We start from the raw sequence: 10,262 nt of genomic DNA on the forward strand, positions 1-10,262 counted from the left end.
TCCTTCCCAAGTGGGATGGATGCCGTCTCTCCGGATCAGACCAGGTCTTCCCCAGAAAGTCTGCCAATGATCAACAAAGCCCACATCGTTTGCTGGACACCACCTCGACAACCAGCGGCGGAATGACGACATGCGGCTATACATGTCATCACTGGTCAGATTTGGCAGGGGTCCAGAGAAAACTACGGTGTCCGACATTGTTTTTGCATATGTACACACCGACTCAACATTAATCTTAGTGACCTCCGATTGGCGTAGCCGGGAGTCATTACCGCCGACGTGAATAACAATCTTACTGTATTTACGTTTATCCTTAGCCAGCAGTTTCAAATAAGACTCAATGTCGCCCGCTCTGGCCCCAGGGATGCACTTAACTATGGCTGCTGGCTTCGCTAAATTCACGTTTCTCAAAATGGAGCTGCCAATGATCAGAGTTGGTTTCTCAGCGGGTGTGTCGCTGAGTGGGGAAAATCTGTTAGAAACGTGAACAGGTTGATGATGCCCCGCGGACTGAAAGCTTACGACTATTCCTCCTTCGGACAGTCACCCAGCCCCCCTTTCCTGGCTGCACAGGGGATGCCGGAGGACGGCTACCAGAGGCTAACTCAGGCCGTTCCGCACCGACTACCGGGGACTGGCTAGCTACAGTAGCTAAAGACTGATCTACCAAGGTGCGGAGCCGGACTTCTAAATCACTGAGCCTCGCCTCCATGTCTATAAATAAACTACACTTATTACATGTACCATTACCGCTAAAGGAGGCAGAGGAGTAACTAAACATCTGACACACCGAGCAGGAGAAAGTAGGAGAGAGAAGGAGAAGGAGAAGCCATCGCTAGCTGCTAAGCTAAAGTCGCTAACGGCTAAGCTAAAGTACTATAGCGTCAGCTACCAAAACTTTAGAACAAGTATGAGATTGAACAGCATTCACTAAAAGATGGAAAGAACTGTGAGTGCTTAGGCAAAATTACTGTAAAGAATAAGTGTTTAGCGAACAGTTGGCCGCTGTAATCTAACAAATGTAACTGTTATTTAGCGAGAGCAGCACAACACGGTACCAAAACACAAGCACCGGAAACGGAAATGAGTCGACACGCTTACCGCAATACGTCAGCAATACGTCAGCAGTCAGCCGTAGCCGTTCAGTAGTTCACTGCATTAACAAATGCAGGCCACCGTCCTGGAATCAGGGACCAATAACCAAATATGAGATCAGTCTAAAAGGGTTTGTTTCACCTATAAATTGTCAATAATCAAGTCTTATTATTCAGTGATAGGTGAGTTTGAAGAATGAGTCTGTACACTGGCCGTCACAACCAACTGATGTCACAATATTCAATACAATAACCACAAACAACGACTTCTTGAAAGTACAACAGGATTTATTCACTATAGCAAAGAAACACTATCATCTAATCTAAGTCAAACAATCAAACATACGACAATCAACAAATGAGAAGGGAGTGTGTTGAGATGAGTGTGAGTGTCTATGTGTGTGTGTGTGTGTGTGTGTGTGTGTGGGTGTGTGTGCATGACCGGAAAGGGGAAGAGAGAGAGGGGCGTGGAATGTGTACCCACGTGTGTGGGGGGGTTGCCCAACACCAGGCCCAAAATGGTGGCTATTCTCTCTGTAGGCTATGCAAAACTGTCAATCTCACAGTCGAAGCTTCGCAGCGAAACAAGGATCATGTCATTTTGCCGATATGGGGGTGCTCAACGTCTGATTTTACATAGAACTACCAGTTTTCTCCCAATAACTTAATATACATTTCAAAGTTTAATGCTGTAAATAAACTTTCAAGAATTAAACTTTCAATTGATCTTTTTAAAGTGCGTGAATAAATCCAAAATTGTAACCCTAACCCTGGGTTGTCAGTGCGCATGTTTGGTGTAGTGTGTATGTGTGTGGTGGTAGAAGAGGAACACTTGCTGAAGAGTTGTCCGCACCTCGCCTCGACTTTTGGATAATTTATCACCGTTGATGAACCACACAAAGAATATTTCATAGCTGGCTACTTGAAATAGATCCGCGAGGAGCCACGACGTGCGTGCAGTTGTTGGGAGCACGGCATCTACGGTACACTCTGCACAAGACCAGTGAATGGCAGGCGACAGAGAGAAAGAGAGAAAAGTCAACAATAAGCATCAGTTTAGTTGGAAATTTGCATTGTAATTTGAATGAAAAGAGACTGCAGCTCTGCAGCTTCTCAAGATTAAAGTGGAGCCACTTTGTGCGCCCCACCCCGCTCGCAATTGCCAATCATTCGACAATAGGCAGGACTTGAAGATTCTGATTCGACTATGTAAATCCTTAGTCTGGGACAGCCTTAGTAACAGTGATATCATACAAGATAACGTCTGTGAGTTTAATTATTATGGTGAATTACAACGTAACTACACCCTGCCACACAGCATGCACAATGAGTTGTCCTCAATGGGCAGATGTTGGCTTTGCTTTGGGCAGAGCCTAGGGATTGTATGCACACGTGAAAATAAAGCACAGGAGTATCACAAGCAGAAATTCAGGCTGTGTAATAGTGTCGGAACTACTGAATATCGACAAGATCCGCCAGTGTACGGAGCGTTCACTTGCGTATGCTCAGCCTTGTACTCTGATAAAGGATATTTAGCAATCACTTTCACAGACGGCTGAAATCTGTAAAACCCCGGGGAGCTAAGTGGCCAGGATGATGTTAACACAGCATGCTTGAACACATAAACACAGCAATATCTAGCAGCGGACGCGGCGGTCTGTAAATCCACAGTCAACATAAAGCTCAGCACATAACCAATACAACTATGTCTATATCTCTGCCCAGACACTTTATTTAAGTCTCTTTCTCAGATCACTCTTGGTAGCAACGATGATAACGGCAGTTCTCAATAGGAATGTGTCCGTCGGAGGTATTTCTCGGACCAAATCCTGGCGAGGCCAGGTGCATGGCGACTAGTCCAGCGGCAGCAGCGGGTGGAAACAGTCCAGTCAACTAAAATTTGGGAAGGTAGGACGCATGGTTATCTTCTTCCCTATTAAGCACAGAGTTTTAGTTATCCGTGTTCTTCTGCATCCTTTGTTAAACAACAAGAAACCTCAAGATCCAACAGGTGAACGTGTGTTTTCACACACAGAAAGAGAAGGAAAAAAAAGAGAAGAGCAGCACTCGACCAGCGAATTTGAGACTGTATTCGGAAACGTGTCTGTGAAGATTCTCAGTCATCCAGGTCATAGTTATCCAAAGAAGGTTAAAATCAAGAGCATATGGACTTGGTTGAAGATACTAGAAGATGTTTCGTCCCTCATCCAAAGGACTTCTTCAGTTCTGACCGACTGGTGGGGTCGTTTGCCAGGACCGTTGATACCGCTGGTTCGTTAGTGTTCCTGGCCGTTGTAACTACAGTCGTTATGGTAGTTAGGACTACCCAAGGCCAACGACCATCGTTGGCATCCTCACTTGAGGCCAAAAGGTTACATTTGTTGAGTTTCCTGGGAAGTGATGAAAGGACCGCATTGTAAGTGGGGGATAAGTGGTGGCGTAGACCCCCTCCTCTATCCAGTGATCGCTTCTCAACCCGGGTGTAAATGGCTTTAAATAAAATATTTATGGATGAAAGCTGTGCAGACACACAGGTTTGGATGATCCACGGGGCAATGCAGCCCTCCTTCATTGCAATTGCATGGTCAATAAGAAAACATGGCAAGTCACTGACAATAGCAATCACTGGATTATTACATTAATTACTATAATATATGCAATATTGTGTATGCACAAACTACACACATCATAGAGTCTTGGTATGTAATTAGTCTATTGTAAGTAGCCCAATAATGTCATTATTGTTAGAAATGTGGTTTTTGTATTCATGTTTCCTGTTTAAGTCTGTTTTTGGTTCTGTGTAGCCTTGTTCATTATTATTCATCTGCGTCCTTAAGTTACTTAGTATTTGTCTTGTCTTGTGTCTTAGTTCTTAGTCCTGTACATTAGTTCATGTCTTTAGTGTTTACACCTGGTCTTGTGTTCTGTTTAGCATTGTGTGTTCCTGTGAACCTTACTTCCTGTTTTATTTTGGTAACCCTCTGTACCTGGTGTCCTTGTCTAGCTTTGTTTGATTACCTGATGTATCTCACCTGTGTTGCTCCTGCACCGCTCATTAGTCCCTGTGTATATATATGCCTGCTTGTGTCTCCAGTCTTTGTCACGTCCTCGTGTGTGCGTTTGTGTGTGTGTCTTCTTGAGTGTTCTGCCTTGTGCTCTGTTTTCCCTGTTCTGGATTTCCCCGTGTTCTGGATTACTCCTTGTGTTTTTGGATTACCTTTGTTTGGACCTTTGCCCTGAGCTCCACGTAAGCCTGTTTCAGTTGAGTTTGAGTTAATAAAGTCTTTTTGTTTGAACTGCATCCTCCTCTCGCCTTGCCATTGTCTGCATTTGGGTCGTCACCCCAGTCTGCACTCAGCGCCCCAAAGCGTGACAATTATAGTGTAGGAGCAGGACTGGACTTGGACAAAAAATCGGCCCAGGCAGCCCACCACAATCGGTTGGACACTCACCAATACAGTCCTCTGAATGATCTGTACCTACCGTAACATTTGCCCCAACCACTAAAGCTGAGTAGAAGTGAGGTGGATAAGTTACCAGTGTAAGTGGTACTCAATGGACTCATTCGCACAAATTTACTGACTCTCTAGTGATCAAAATTGGTCATGGAGTACACAACTCATACTCAAGCACAAATTAATCACAGTAATTCAGTAATTTCACAGCAGTGTATGTTTAGCCAACGTGATGCTGACAATGTCACCTAGTCAGCCATTAGGACAGTTTGCCGAAGTCGAGACTGCATTAGGGAACTATGCTAGGTACAAAAAAATATCAAATACATTTATGCAGTGCTGTTTGACGGTGAGTGACTAAGTAATCACCAGCAGTAGACTAGGTCTCACTTTATGACAGCGTTTTAATTATTTAATATCATTTACCTTAATTGAAGTATTCATCATCGTTGTCATTATGGCATGGCACACACCCTACCCAAGGGCATAATTTTTTGTTAAAAAGTAATGGGGAAATATAAGAGCTCAGATTATGGGTGTGACAAAACACATAGCCAACGAGAACTGACGATGCACAATATTAGGGTCACAAGGACAAGACAAGAAGATATTTTAATACTATTTTGAAGAAGAATTATTTTATAAGGGGGTCGGGGGTCCTTCCCCAGAAGTTTTTGAGCATTAAACACTAAATTTCCTGCATTCTGCACCACTTTATAGTGGAAATGTTTTTATATTTTTTATTTATATTATGTATATATACTTGTAAATTATATATAATTTAACTTTATTGATATAAAGGGAAGCACAAAATTCAGGTGGCAGGTGACACTTCAAATGATAACGATATAATTGAATACAATGCAGTAATCAGTAGCTTGTTTTTTTAGCTTAAGTTACTTTTTTTTGACAATGCTGATCTGTGTCTTCTATATTTACATTGCATTGCATGTTTTGTTATTGTGCAAATAAACCTTTCACATAGCATTTTCATTTGTTATTAACATTTCTTGTTGCAAGCTATTTTTCACAACATTTTTAACAAATGCTTTCAAAATGTGGTGGGGACATGTCCCCAGCATCACCAACGTAAATGATACCCAGGACCCTCCCTCCCTCCTCCCTCCCATACAGGTCCCTGGTACTCCATGCTTACGCTTCATCTCCACTCTCCTCCTGCTCCCTCTGTCCCAAGGCCCATTACGGTCACTAGCCGTGCTTTGTAACTTGTGTCTGATCCACTGTCCGTCGTGCCGGATATTCCCATAACGTGCGGAGACATGGCTGGTAGCAGTTTGCCTGCTTGAAAGACATTCCTGAGGACCTCTCTCCATTTCAGTGGCCATCAGTTCTGGTTTTGTTTCTGGTTTGGAAACTATATGTCTTGTTTATTACAGTCATGTATAACGTCAACTACAAACGTAACTACGATTACCGTAGCCTGGTTTATTTGCTCCAAATCAGCTGATGGAAACACACCTATTTCACATTTACTTTTCTTTTTTGCAACAAGTCGGTTTAAAATTTGCATGACAATTAGATGGAAACATGGCTGCTCTGTCCCTCTGCTTTGCTGTCGACTCGCATGCCTCCTCTGCCTGGAAGTGGCCACAGCAATTGTTATGAGTTGTAGTTTTTCCCTGTGAGTTTCTGAGTTTTTGCCATTGGTTCATGTGTCTTTCTATTTGCCTGTTTCTCTCGTTCCTTGTCCTCAGTAGTTACAGTGGGGGAAATAAGTATTTGACCCCTTGCTGATTTTGCAGGTTTGCCCACTTACAAAGAATGCAACGATCTATAATTTTAATCATATGTACATTCTAACAGTGAAAGACAGAATCCCAAAGAAAATTCCAGAAAATCACATCATATGAATTTATAAAAATTGATAACCATCTGATGAGGAAAAACAAGTATTTGACCCCCTGGACAAACAGCATGTTAATATTTTGTAGAAAAGCCATTATTGGCCAGCACAGATGTCAAACGGTTTTTATAGTTGGTGACAAGGTTTGTGCACATTTCGGCAGGGATGTTGGCCCACTCCTCCCTGCAGACAGCCTCCAAATCATTCAGGTTCCGAGGTTGTCGCCTGGCAACTCGAATTTTAAGCTCCCTCCAAAGATTTTCAATTGGATTCAGGTCTGGAGACTGGCTAGGCCACTCCAGAACCTTGATGTGCTTCTTCTTCAGCCACTCTTTTGTTGCTTTGGCGGTGTGCTTAGGGTCGTTGTCGTGCTGAAACACCCATCCTCGACCCATCTTCAGCTCTCTCACTGAGGGAAGGAGATGTTGGTCCAAAATTCCACGATACATGGCCGCGTCCATCCTCCCCTCAATACGATGGAGTTGTCCCGTCCCCTTGGCTGAAAAGCACCCCCAAAGCATGATGTTGCCACCACCATGCTTGACGGTGGGGATGGTGTTCTTTGGGTTGTACTCGGTGTTCTTTGCCCTCCAAACACGACGAGTTGCGTTGAGGCCAAAAAGTTCTATTTTGGTCTCATCTGACCACATCACCTTCTTCCAGGCCTCTTCTGAGTCGTCCAGGTGGTGAATGGCGAACTTCATGCGGGCCTGTACATGTTTCTTCTTGAGCAGGGGGACCTTGCGTGCGATGCAGGATTTCAATCCATGACGGCGTAGTGTGTTACCAACCGTTTCTTTTGTAACTGTGGTCCCAGCTGCCTTCAGTTGATTCATCAGTTCCCCCCTTGTGGTTTTGGGATGATTGCTCACCGTTCGCATGATCAGGGACACCCCACGAGGCGAGATCTTGTGTGGAGGCCCAGACCGAGGGAGGTTGGCGGTGGTGTGGTGCTTCTTCCATTTCCTGATAACTGCACCGACAGTTGATCTTTTCTCTCCAAGTTGCTTTCCGATTCTCTTGTAGCCCATCCCAGCCTTGTGCAGATCAACAATCTTGTCCCTGATTGTCCGTAGAAAGCTCTTTGGTCTTGCCCATGGTGCTGATGTTGGATGCTGGTTGTTTGGGTGTTGACAGGTGTCTTTTATACAGGTAACGAGGTGAGGCAGGTGTATTTGATGTAGATAATTGGTTGGGATTGGGGCTGTGTCTTAAAGAAAGACTAACTGGCTTGTAGGAGCCAGAATACTTGCTGTTTGGTAGGGGGTCAAATACTTGTTTTTCCTCATCAGATGGTTATCAATTTTTATAAATTCATATGATGTGATTTTCTGGAATTTTCTTTGGGATTCTGTCTTTCACTGTTAGAATGTACATATGATTAAAATTATAGATCGTTGCATTCTTTGTAAGTGGGCAAACCTGCAAAATCAGCAAGGGGTCAAATACTTATTTCCCCCACTGTATGTCTTGTCTTTTATCTTAGCTCTTGGTCCTGTGTTTTAGTTCTTTGTCTTTGTTCCCAGTCCTGTGGCTTGGTTCATGTTTTAGTATTTACTTCAGGTTCCTTGTCTGCATTATTTTAGTTTAGTCTGCTCATGTCTGAGTTAGTTTGTTTATTTCTGATCTGTTACATCTTGTGATATGGCCTGTGTTTAGTGTTCAGTAATCTATGTTGTGTCTGTTACCCCAGTAATCCCTCTGCATGACAGTCTCTCTGTTTTCCCCTGCTCTCTCTCTCTGCCTGCCTGTGTCTCGTTAGTCTCATGTCTGTCACCTGTGTTACTCCCGCCCTTCCCGTTAGTCCCTGGTGTATATATGTTTGGTGTTTCTCTTCAGTCTTCGTCCGGTCATTGTTTGGGTTACCCCTGTCTGTCGTGTGGATATGCTCTATCCCCTGTTGTCTGCCTTGCTCATGTTGTCACTTTGTTCCTTTGGATTTTGGTAAGTGTGCTGGCCTTTTGTTTGTTTTGCCTCAATAAACCCCCTTTGAACTGTACCTCCTCTGCCTTGTGTCCTGCGTTTGGGTCCTCCAACCTGCCTCACCACCACTAACCGTAACAGCAATTCTTTACTCCTTCAAGTGCCTGCACAATGTAAGGTACTCCAGCTGATGGTGAAGCTACTGCAGTCAGTAACAAACCAATCTTTTTTTTGTGGCACATTTCGTGGCAGCGGTCTCGAGATTATTATTTAATTTTTTTTGGCCCACAACACCAGAAACAGAAGGTGGAGGGAGTAAGAGGCTGGTAAGAGATATGATTGGGCTAGCCCCATGTCAGTAGAAAAAATGAACTAGTGAGACACTGTCCATGCTCTATGGGTCAGTCGTTGGACTATTTTTTTTTTTTTAACAGTTATATAAATACATAATTAATGTTATCGGTCCCATAGGTGTGTTGGCCAACCGGGCATTTGCCCAGTATGCCAGATTACCATTCCAGCCCTTTGCAGGAGATGCTTAGATTATATACAAATGTCACTTAATCAAACCTTACTGCCTTCAAATATTCCCCAACATTCCCCTGAAATCTACTGTGAGAATTGTCAGTCAGGGGTGGATTGGTCATCGGGAATTTTGGGAACAATCCCAAACGGCCGGTCCATTGCAGTTTTTATTTTTCAGTTTCTTATGATCAACTTTAAAAGATCTGTGACTGTGCCAGCCGGCCGGTTAGCTGCAGCGACTGCTGTCTGGGTCTATCAGACTGGGCCTTAATAATACTTTCAATGTTGAGGAGGTATACGAGCGGTCCCTCCCAACTTGGGCCAATCCTCGTTTTGGCTGAAATCTGATTGGCTGAATGGCGCTGATCAAAAGAGTTTACTTACCATCTAGGGTGAGTTTAATCTCAATACGTTTTATCGCCCAGCCCAGGATTGTGTGACAAGCACAACAGAGAAGGTAAATATGTCAAAAAGAAATGCGTGGTGCCAAAAAAATAAGAATTTAGAAGATGGAAATGTTGGCACAAGAGACAGCTAAATGAGCTAAATTAACAGACCTCTTCCTTGGTGGAAAGGTGCTGTGGCAGGCACAGATGAGGCAGGAACCTGAGATTATTTATATATGCATTTATAGGGATATAGGCTATATTTTTTTATATATATATCAACAGTTGAAGGAAGAGGAGGAGGTACAGGAGCTGTAGGAAAAGGACGAGGAAAAGAAGCAGCAGGAGGCAATGGAAACAGTGACTGGTACAGGGGCAGTGTGCAGGGCTGTGTTGGCAATTATCCATAGGTAGAATAAGAAAATGGATTATTGTTAATTATATTTATTACTGATGTTCTTAACAGTCATATGTAGCTGCACAATCAGTACAAGCAGAGTCAGGTTTCAGCACAGGGGCGCTGAGGGATTTGATTTTTATGCACACAGCAGCTACACACTGCTCTATCTTATGGGACTGCATTGTAGTTTTTGTTATATTTAACTATTTTAGCATTCTGACTGACTCAGGCTTGCCTGACCTGGTCTTGTTCAGTGCAGTGGTGCCTTGCTTATACAAACTTGAGAGGCGGGTGTCACAAAAGTTTCTTGAAGGTCTTCATCATAATGAAATTTACTGCATATACAGTACCACACTATTTATTAAAATAATTGCAAAAATCTGTCCACGCCCTCACACGGCGTTTGCATAAAAGGCCTCTCTGTCTCAAAGTCCCAGACTGAATGTCAGTCCCAGTACATCCTTGATGGCAGTAATCATAAACAGCAAATGTAGTATATCCATCACACCACTACTTCTAAATGTTCAAATCTGCCTATTTTTACAAAAAGGATATATATGTTTAATTTCACCTAATTTAAAAAGAGACAAAAAGAATTAGAAAAAACTAACAGGG

The sequence above is a fragment of the Micropterus salmoides genome, unplaced genomic scaffold, assembly GCF_014851395.1.
Source record: "Micropterus salmoides isolate LMB-PRFRI ecotype aquatic unplaced genomic scaffold, ASM1485139v1 Ms_hic_scaffold_12, whole genome shotgun sequence".
NCBI lineage: Eukaryota > Metazoa > Chordata > Actinopteri > Centrarchiformes > Centrarchidae > Micropterus > Micropterus salmoides.